This window comes from Apodemus sylvaticus, chromosome 4 (genome assembly GCF_947179515.1).
Source record: "Apodemus sylvaticus chromosome 4, mApoSyl1.1, whole genome shotgun sequence".
Classification (NCBI taxonomy): domain Eukaryota; kingdom Metazoa; phylum Chordata; class Mammalia; order Rodentia; family Muridae; genus Apodemus; species Apodemus sylvaticus.
This window is the reverse complement of record NC_067475.1, coordinates 71,206,561-71,215,024: the sequence shown is the minus strand read 5'-3', so window position 1 is coordinate 71,215,024 and position 8,464 is coordinate 71,206,561. Positions and strand designations below refer to the sequence as shown.

The following is an 8,464-nucleotide window of genomic DNA, read 5'->3' as shown; positions in this document are numbered from 1 at the left end:
CAGAGGTCCCACTCTGTGACAGAGATTTCATTAGCAAAGCCTATGGTTGCTGCCCAGGGGGTCTCAGTTCTCCTATAGGAGGCAACTTCTACCTACATAAGCGTGTTCCTAGGAGCTAAGAAAACAATTTAGAACATCTCTCATGCAAAGGGCCTGTTGCACTGTGATCATCTACAAGATTTCAAATGTTAGACGTCAAGCAGGGGATCCTCCTATTGAGGCTCCAAAAGCATGAGGTACAGAGTCACTGATGTTCAGTAGTGACTAATAAGTTTCAATAAGTCTAATGTGGGAATAAAAAATTAAAATAGATTCAGTTATTGAATATTGAGGGATAAGCAAAATTGGAGCAAGACATACCGGAGAGTTAGGAGCTGTGGAGCTGACTGAAACACAGTAATTATTTCCATGTCCTCTAGGATGTGGGTCTCTCTAAGACATGACAACTGAAGAGATGAGAGTCACAGGCAGAATTTTACCTGTCAGTTTAAATGAGGGCAGTAATAACACCCTATTCTTTGATATGTGTTGAATATATGCTGTAACCCTTCAGAGGTTTGTAGCTCTGCTTCCTGCACTCCATAAAGGAGCTCTTCCACATGCCCTACATTTGGTGAACCACAAGACAGATGACCAGTTAAGGAAAACACCCCATCCTTGATCATGCTTATGGCAAAATCAGTGTTAGACCAGCACAAGTATAAATAATATCTGTGCAGAGATTGACATGTTACCTTCATTTAAGTAAGACTGATCCCAGTAAGCAAAGGTGATGCCTATTCTTGTCTAGACTACCTGTGGACTTAAGTAACATCCAAAACTGGAGGGTGTGTCTTTAAAAACATTTTTTTTGCTTAAATTGAAACAGATAGTCCAATTCAAACACAGACTATTAATTTAGAAAATCCCATACCTTTAATCTGAGTCTTCAGGGAGGAAAACAAACACCTTTAATCCAGAATTTGAGACTAGAAGACCCACCCTTAATGGGGCCATGCCTTCTACTGGAGGCCTATATAAGCAAATGAGGAAGGAAGCTTTGTGTCTTTGCCTGCCTGCTCTCATCTTACTAGCAAGCCCATTCCTTCAGTGGCATTAGACCCTACTTCAGAATTCCAGCATATACTGAAGTAAACCTGAGACTTCAAACCTTGTGGACTAAGTAAGTACTGGCTTTACCCATTGTTTAAAAGCTGGACCTCAGTCTGTATGTTATATTCAGATATCCACTTTCAATTTATGTGGAGGAATTCATTCTACAGGTTCTCTACAGAACCCTGACTAATGAAATATACTTGAAATGAGAATGTATAGCATGTGTATATAGTTTAATATAGCTTTTGTATGGAATAGAGTTTATTTAGACCATGGGAAATTGAGTTGAGTAGGGATGAGAAGGAAGTAGAGGTAGAGAAAGACACACAGAGATAGCGTAAGAGAGAGAGAGAGGGAGAGAGAGAGAGAGAGAGAGAGAGAGAGAGAGAGAGAGAGAGAGAGAGAGAGAGAGGGAGAGAGGGAGGGAGAGAAGAGGGAGAGGAGAGAAGAGGAGAATCTGTCTAGTAGCACATGGAGAATGAGGAGGATGGTGTAACAGGAGTGAGGGAGAAAGTGATTACAGAGTTTGGGAGAGGAAAAGACTAAAAGATGATCAGAGAGAAGTAGGGGGCAAACATCTCCTTTCATGGTGAGTCAACAGTACCTGGTTATTGCTAGGAAACTGTTGGGTGGACCCTAGAAAGAATGCTAACATTCCTTCATTTTGGATTAATTTAAAATAAAGGTGAAAACTAGGCAGAAATGATGGTGGAGCAGGGATAGGGACTCCGTGATCTTTAGCTATTTCCTGCTGTTTGGGGAGGATGTGTATTTGCGAAACTAAAGAAAATTTCTATTGGGAAGTTGGTTCCAGCTTAGAAAGTTGGCTGTTTCCTTGCTATCCAGGGTTTGTGGAACCATCTTTAGGAAGAGGAGCAGATCCAGTCGAACCATTTCTGTCTTGGTGGTTGGTGTGAGGAAAGTCCCAATCCCAGGGAAGAGGAGAGGAATCCCATGGTCTGGAATAGGTCATAAGTGGGAACTTAGGCTATTGATTGGCAGTTGTACTTATCCAAATGGAGTCTGTTTCATCCATGAGAGGTCAATCTCATTGTGTTTCTTGGAGCTTATAAGTTTACAAAAGAGATAAATGTAGTTAATAGCATGACAAGTCTTCAGGATGAGCTTTGGGAAGACAGAAACCTTTTGTGGAACAGGAACCAGAAGGGCTTTTTTTCTCTCTAGGAGACTGACTGTATACAAATGTAGTATAATGAGAAGCATTTTGAAGTATGTATTGAAAAGACAATTAACTGAAAAATTTGACAACCTTGTGAATATGATAATTGATCATATAGTTTGGCATGAGAAACACCTTGAGTTTAGAGTTAAAATATTTAGAATGAGAAACACTTTAAGTCTATAGGTTAAAGACAGTCAAAGGAAACTTCAAATTTGGACTTACAATTATAAAAGTGGGATTGTATAGTAGAGTGTTTTATTAAGGTTATGCTAATTTATAAAAACTATTAATGTTAGGACAGTGGCATAACAGGGAAGATAAATTTGAAGCATTTAGTCACTGGGAACTGAGCTTAGAAAAGGAAGTAACAGAAGGGTAGGTCTGAAAGGTTATATCTGAACTGTGTGTACTTTATCTTGAATCCTGTGAGTGAGGCAAACTTGTCTGTCTTTGATAAGATATCTGGTAGTCATAATTAGTTAACAAATTGACTAATGAGCTAATAAAGTGGGAGATTTAGATTTGGGGTAAAGAATTAGGGTTCTGTTTTCTAGAGTTAGCTTAGCTGTCAATATAGTTAGACATTTATGAAAAGTAAATTAAAATCTAGAAGTCATTAATTAAAATGACAGAGTTTGCTCAATAGTCCACTACCTAGACAATTTTCCCAGGTGCCTGGGTTCTCCATCATAACTCGGGCAGAGTCAATGTGGCCATTAGGCCCAGAAGACAAGAAGCTTTTTTCTTGAGGAGTAGAAATGTGGGAGAAAGCTGGGCGTGGTGGTGCACGCCTTTAATCCCAGTACTTGGGAGGCAGAGGCAGGTGGATTTCTGAGTTCAAGGCCAGCTTGGTCTACAGAGCAAGTTCCAGGACAGCCAGGACTACACAGAGAAACCCTGACTCAAAAAAAAACTCAAAAATTTGTGAGAAATGACCCACCCTGTCCTAGGCAATATGAGACATTTAACCCTCTGGTTATCCTCAGTTTGACAATAATGTAGGCTGAGTGCCGGCATCAGCAAGGCAATGGAGCACAGAACCTCAGTGCTTATCATAATGCAGTCTAGGCAGTCTTGTCACTGCATACATCTTTTCAGAGATCTTGGTTGGGGGAGGGGGTGGTAACTGTTATGCTATGGAGTCTTTCTATCTTAATAAGCTTAAACATTTGTTGTTACATTTAGCACTTTCTGAGAAGAATGAGAGCTAGTATCTATTAAGCATATCTGAGTTAGGCAATCTTTAACTTAAAGCAGTGATCTTTTACCTGTTTGCTATTCTAAATCTTTAAATTAATATTTAAATTATTATTTATCAAGGCAGGATAGACATCAGAGACCCTGTCACGATGTTCTAAGGTGAGGAGGCAGTGAGGTAGGAACTGCCCATAACAAAGATGCTGGGTGATCATGGGACTGTCATTAACTAAGATGGCACTAAAGCTACAGCCATTCATCTGACCTTCCTTATTTAAGATGGTGCTGAAGCAAAAGCATAGGAAAACCTTATCTGCTTACAAAAAAGATGGCAGACACTCACAAGACTGCCCAGAACAAAGGTAGTGCTGAAGGGGTGGATGGGAGAACAGGGGGATGGAAGGGAGCTTATGTGACTTCGGGGAGTGGGGGACCTGAAAAGGGGAAATCATTTGAAATGTAAATAAAAAATATATCGAATAAAAAAAAGATAAAAAAGAAAAAAAAGATGGTGCTGAAGCAAAAGCATAGGAAAACCTTATTTTCCTACAAAAAAGATGGCAGACACTTACAAGACTGCCCAGAACAAAGGTAGCACTGAAGCTACAACTCTGCCTAGAGGAATGTAATGTGTTTGTTATATGTGGGAATGGCAGAAATAATTGTGCATCAGCAGATAAAAACATGTAAAAGGACATACGTATGGAGATAAATGGACACATTTTGTCTGGTGGACAGCAGGTCTCCCCTTTCACTGTAGTCAGCCTCTGTTGATGTGTACAGAGCAGTGGGTCTGATCTGTGCATGGAGCAGCTCAGCTGTCACACCTGGTTTAGAGCTGATGCAGAACAGAATGGAAAGAATTCAGAGAGCTGACAGTGGTGGTGGTGCGGGGACCCCAGGAGCACAGAAGCATAGGCAGCAGTTCAACCTGGTGTAAGTAGGGCACAAGTGGGGCAGGGCAAGGAAGGAAGCACGTTGGGTGGGTCAGGGAGTAAGAGGCAGGGCCTGCAGCTGTGCTCTGTCTGCCTGCAACTCTGCTCTAGCATAGCATGTTTTGTGTCCCATCGTGTTGGGTCAGGCAGGGAGCAAGAAAGCAAGGGGGAACAGAGATAGGAGAATAGAGGCAGCCATAGATCAAGGTGGAACACTGTTTCTCAGTGTTTATCATACCACAATCAAGGCAGCCTTCTCACTGTGCCTATATGTGGGAGGGAGAGCAAAGAAGTAAAGTTGCAAGAGATGGAGGTAGTGGGAGGGGGCCCTGCATAGAAATCTTTCCATTTATCTGAATGGATGGTAAGAGGTTTGTAAAAATTTAAGTGCCCTCAAACAGCAATGGAGAGTTATTGCTTAGTGAATATTGGGGCCAAATTTAGCCTGTGAATTTGGAAGCCTTTAAGAGTCCGTGGCGTCTCAGGAGGGAGCATGGGAGTGTCAGAGAAGATATACCCTTTCTGGGTGAGATAGGCAGTTATTAATTTCTGCTAGCAGTATTCTGAGGAAATGTTTATAACTAAACAACAAGAGGGTCAGATCACTAAGACCTCAAGCATTGCGTTGTGGTCTGAGCTCAGGCCAGTTCCTGAGTGGGCTGTGAGGAGAATGGTTCACACAGGCCTGGGGTTTCACAACAGTGAGAAAAGGAAATGATGCAGAGGAGAGAGGAAATCTCACTCAAGGGAAAATGTCCTAAAATGAGGAGTGAGCAAGGATGCCAGTCTTAAAGACTGTAAATGTCACCATCCACCAGGACACCATAAAGTGGCTGTGAGGTCAACACCCCTCCCTTGGGACCAGGGGATGTATACACTGACCAGTGTGGGAGAGGGAGCTAACCAATTTGCTGATGTTTGGATGGATAGCTCTAGAGAGCAATATTGTTGCTGGCAAGTTCATGTGGCAGTGGGAGATGTTAACCTGTAAGTTTCTAAATCTGAGTCACAACATCAATGCTGTGTTTTATAAAAAGAAATGCAGGACATGCCTATGGTAAGGGTGGGAGGGGTACTCTGGCTGGACCATGCTAAGGCTTCCCTTGCCCCTGGGGTACCAGTCATATGACAGGACTAGCATAGAATAGAGTTTATTTGCAGCCTTGGGAGGGGAGTTAAGTAGGGATACTAAGAGAGGAGATGAAGAGGGAGAGGGAAAGAGAGAGAGACAAAGAGAGAGAGAGAGAGAGAGAGAGAGAGAGAGAGAGAGAGAGAGAGAGAGAGAGAGAGAGAGATTTAGAGAAATTGAAACTCAAATCGAATGTGTACCTATAATTGTATCCAAGAGGAAGACATATAAGTAACTTCTAGTTCTTCTTTCAGATCACCTTTAACTTCCAAATTCTACCTCCTTCAGAAATGTCAGGGGAAATGGAAGCCAAGACCTGGGACTCCACACAGAACAGGGTTCAGAAATTCTGCTGACTGGACCATTAGCAACTTTTCAACTTACATGTGGGGGATTCAGAAAGAGATTACAAGCCCAGTGTTCTCATCAGAGGCCAGTGAAGAAGTGGCATGGTGTTAGAGTGTACACACAAATGGGGTTGATGAAGAAAGCAAAGGTTACCTGTCAGTTCACCTGGTGTTGATCAGCCAACCAGGAAGCCTAGTTTGGGCCAAGTTCCAGTTCTGGATCATAAATTTCCAAGGAGAGAAATTTCAAAGTATGAAGAGCACGAAAGCTGCTTGCTTTCTGCCAAATCAACCACTGGGATTAAAAATGTTCCTCTCTTGAGATTTCCCCCTCTCCCTTCAGCATTGGCTTGTCCCTCAAGACAGGCTCACCCTTTGCTGCAAGGTGAGCATAGCGGGAGTCTTCTTTAGCCTGCGAGGACAGAACATGACACCTGCAATCAAGGATCCAAGGCAGACGTTGATAGATGACCTAACAAAGCTGTGGGAGAAATCTCTTTTTACAGACTGTTCCCTATTGGTAGGTGGCCATGAATTCAGGGCTCACAAGGCCATCCTAGCAGCTCGCTCTCCAGTTTTCAGAGCCATGTTTGAACATGAAATGCAGGAGAGACTAACCAACCTTGTGAAGATCCCTGACCTGGATCCTCAGATCCTCAGGTCTTCAAGGAGATGATGGACTTCATCTACACAGGGAAGGCACCACACCTCAACAGCTACCCTATGGCCACTGGTGTGCTGACAGCAGCTGACAAGTATGGCCTGGAGGACTTGATGGTCATGTGTGAGCATGCCCTCTGCAGGATCCTCTCTGTGGAGAATGCTGCACACACTCTCATCCTGGCTGACCTCCACAGCAGAAAGAATCTAAAGACCCAGGCTCTGAATTTCATTGCACTTCATTCCTCTGAGGTCTCTGAGACCTCGGAGTGGAAGTCAATGTTGGAGTCACATCCCCACTTGGCAGCTGAAACCTTCCACTCCCTGGATTCTGCACAGAATATTTTCTTTGAGCCCTCACTCAAACGCCTAAGAGATTTTAGAAGCTAGTCAGACATGTCCAACAGCTGTCTTCCAATGGCAACACCCAATGTAGCTATCAATGTCTTCTGGTTACAGTATAGTATTATGGGAGCATTTATACAGAATCTGTGGCAAGATAGCATGGTGGCTCAAGATTAAAACAGCTGTACTATGTTAAAATGGCAGGTGTGAGAAGGGCAGCACAAGAGTCTGGGTCAATCAAGTTGACATCTGCCCTGTTGATGTTCTTGTTTATTTTTTGTCTGACACGTTGGAAACTGGGATTCAAGTTAGGGGCTGACCCTAAGCACAGCTCAACAGAGTTTCATCCAGGAAAACTGTATGTACTGATCTAAACAGAACAAATGACCAGGGCCCAGAGAAAGGGAGAAATCAAACATGAATGTTTATTTATCTGAGACTAAAATGATAATGAAGACTTTTTAAAGGCTCAGTTTGTGGGAACTCAGCTGCAAAAGGAATTAATGCTCTCTCAGAAAACTGATTCAGTTCCAGCAGACACCGGAGAGTTTTTTCAGCCACCTGTAACTGGTGATGCAGTGGATCTGAGACACTTTTCTGGTCTCATTGGGCACAAACAGTTCTGTATACAAAACTTTAACCTAATAAAATATAATAAAAATAAAACAGTTGAAATCATTCGGTGGATTTCAGAGCTGTTTATGTTCCGAGAAGTCACATATAGTCCAATCAGCTCTGCTCAGCTCAAGATATTTGTGCAGACTTTCTTACCAGTATTAGAAATCCTTTGTCTTTTCCTTGGCATCTAAATTAGCAAAAAGGTCCATCATCATGCTTTTATGATTGACTAAGAAGAGTACACCAATGTAGAGGAAGTCTACTCCTCCTGGGAGGGAAGTGTTTGTTGGTCAAGATATGCAAGAACCTTTTATGTATTTTGAAAACATTTGCAGGCCCACAATAAGCATAAAGAAGAAGGAAGCTTTTTTCTTTGGCTTCCTGCTCTCATCTCAATAGCAAGCCCATTCCTTCACTGGCATTAGACCCTTCTTCTTAAGAATTCCAGTATATACTGAAGAACACCTGAGACTTCACACCTTGTGGAATAAGTAAATACTGACTGTAGTCATTGTTATATTAGCTAGACCTCAGCCTGTATGTTATTCTTCTATATTCTCTGTCTATTTACATAAAGGAATTCATTCTGTACATTCTCTATAGGACCCTGAAAATACAAGACACTTGAGATGAGAATATATAAAGTTTTACAGACTTTCCTATCCAGAGGTGGATAGAATAGCCCAACTAGTGGCCACTGACCTAACAGTCACGAAACTCAAACACATACACACACATAGAAATTCCAGTGTTTGGGGGAAAGAGAGAGGGGGGAAGAGGGAAAGAGGGAGAGATGGAGGGAGAGGGAGAGGGGGAGGGAGATAGGCAAAGAGAGGGAGAGAGAGGGAGGGAGAGAGAGAGAGGAAAAGAGAGGGAGAGACGGAGAGAGAGGGAGAGAGAGGAAAAGGGAGAGGGAGAGAGAGAGAGAGATCAGAGAGAGAGACAGAGAGAGAGA

General features: G+C 42.6%; 1 pseudogene; it reads left to right on the top strand.

Moving 5' to 3' along the window:
* Positions 1-5,829: 5,829 nt before the first annotated feature.
* On the top strand, positions 5,830-6,936 carry LOC127683630 (TD and POZ domain-containing protein 2-like; annotated as a pseudogene).
* The last annotated feature ends 1,528 nt before the right edge of the window (positions 6,937-8,464 follow it).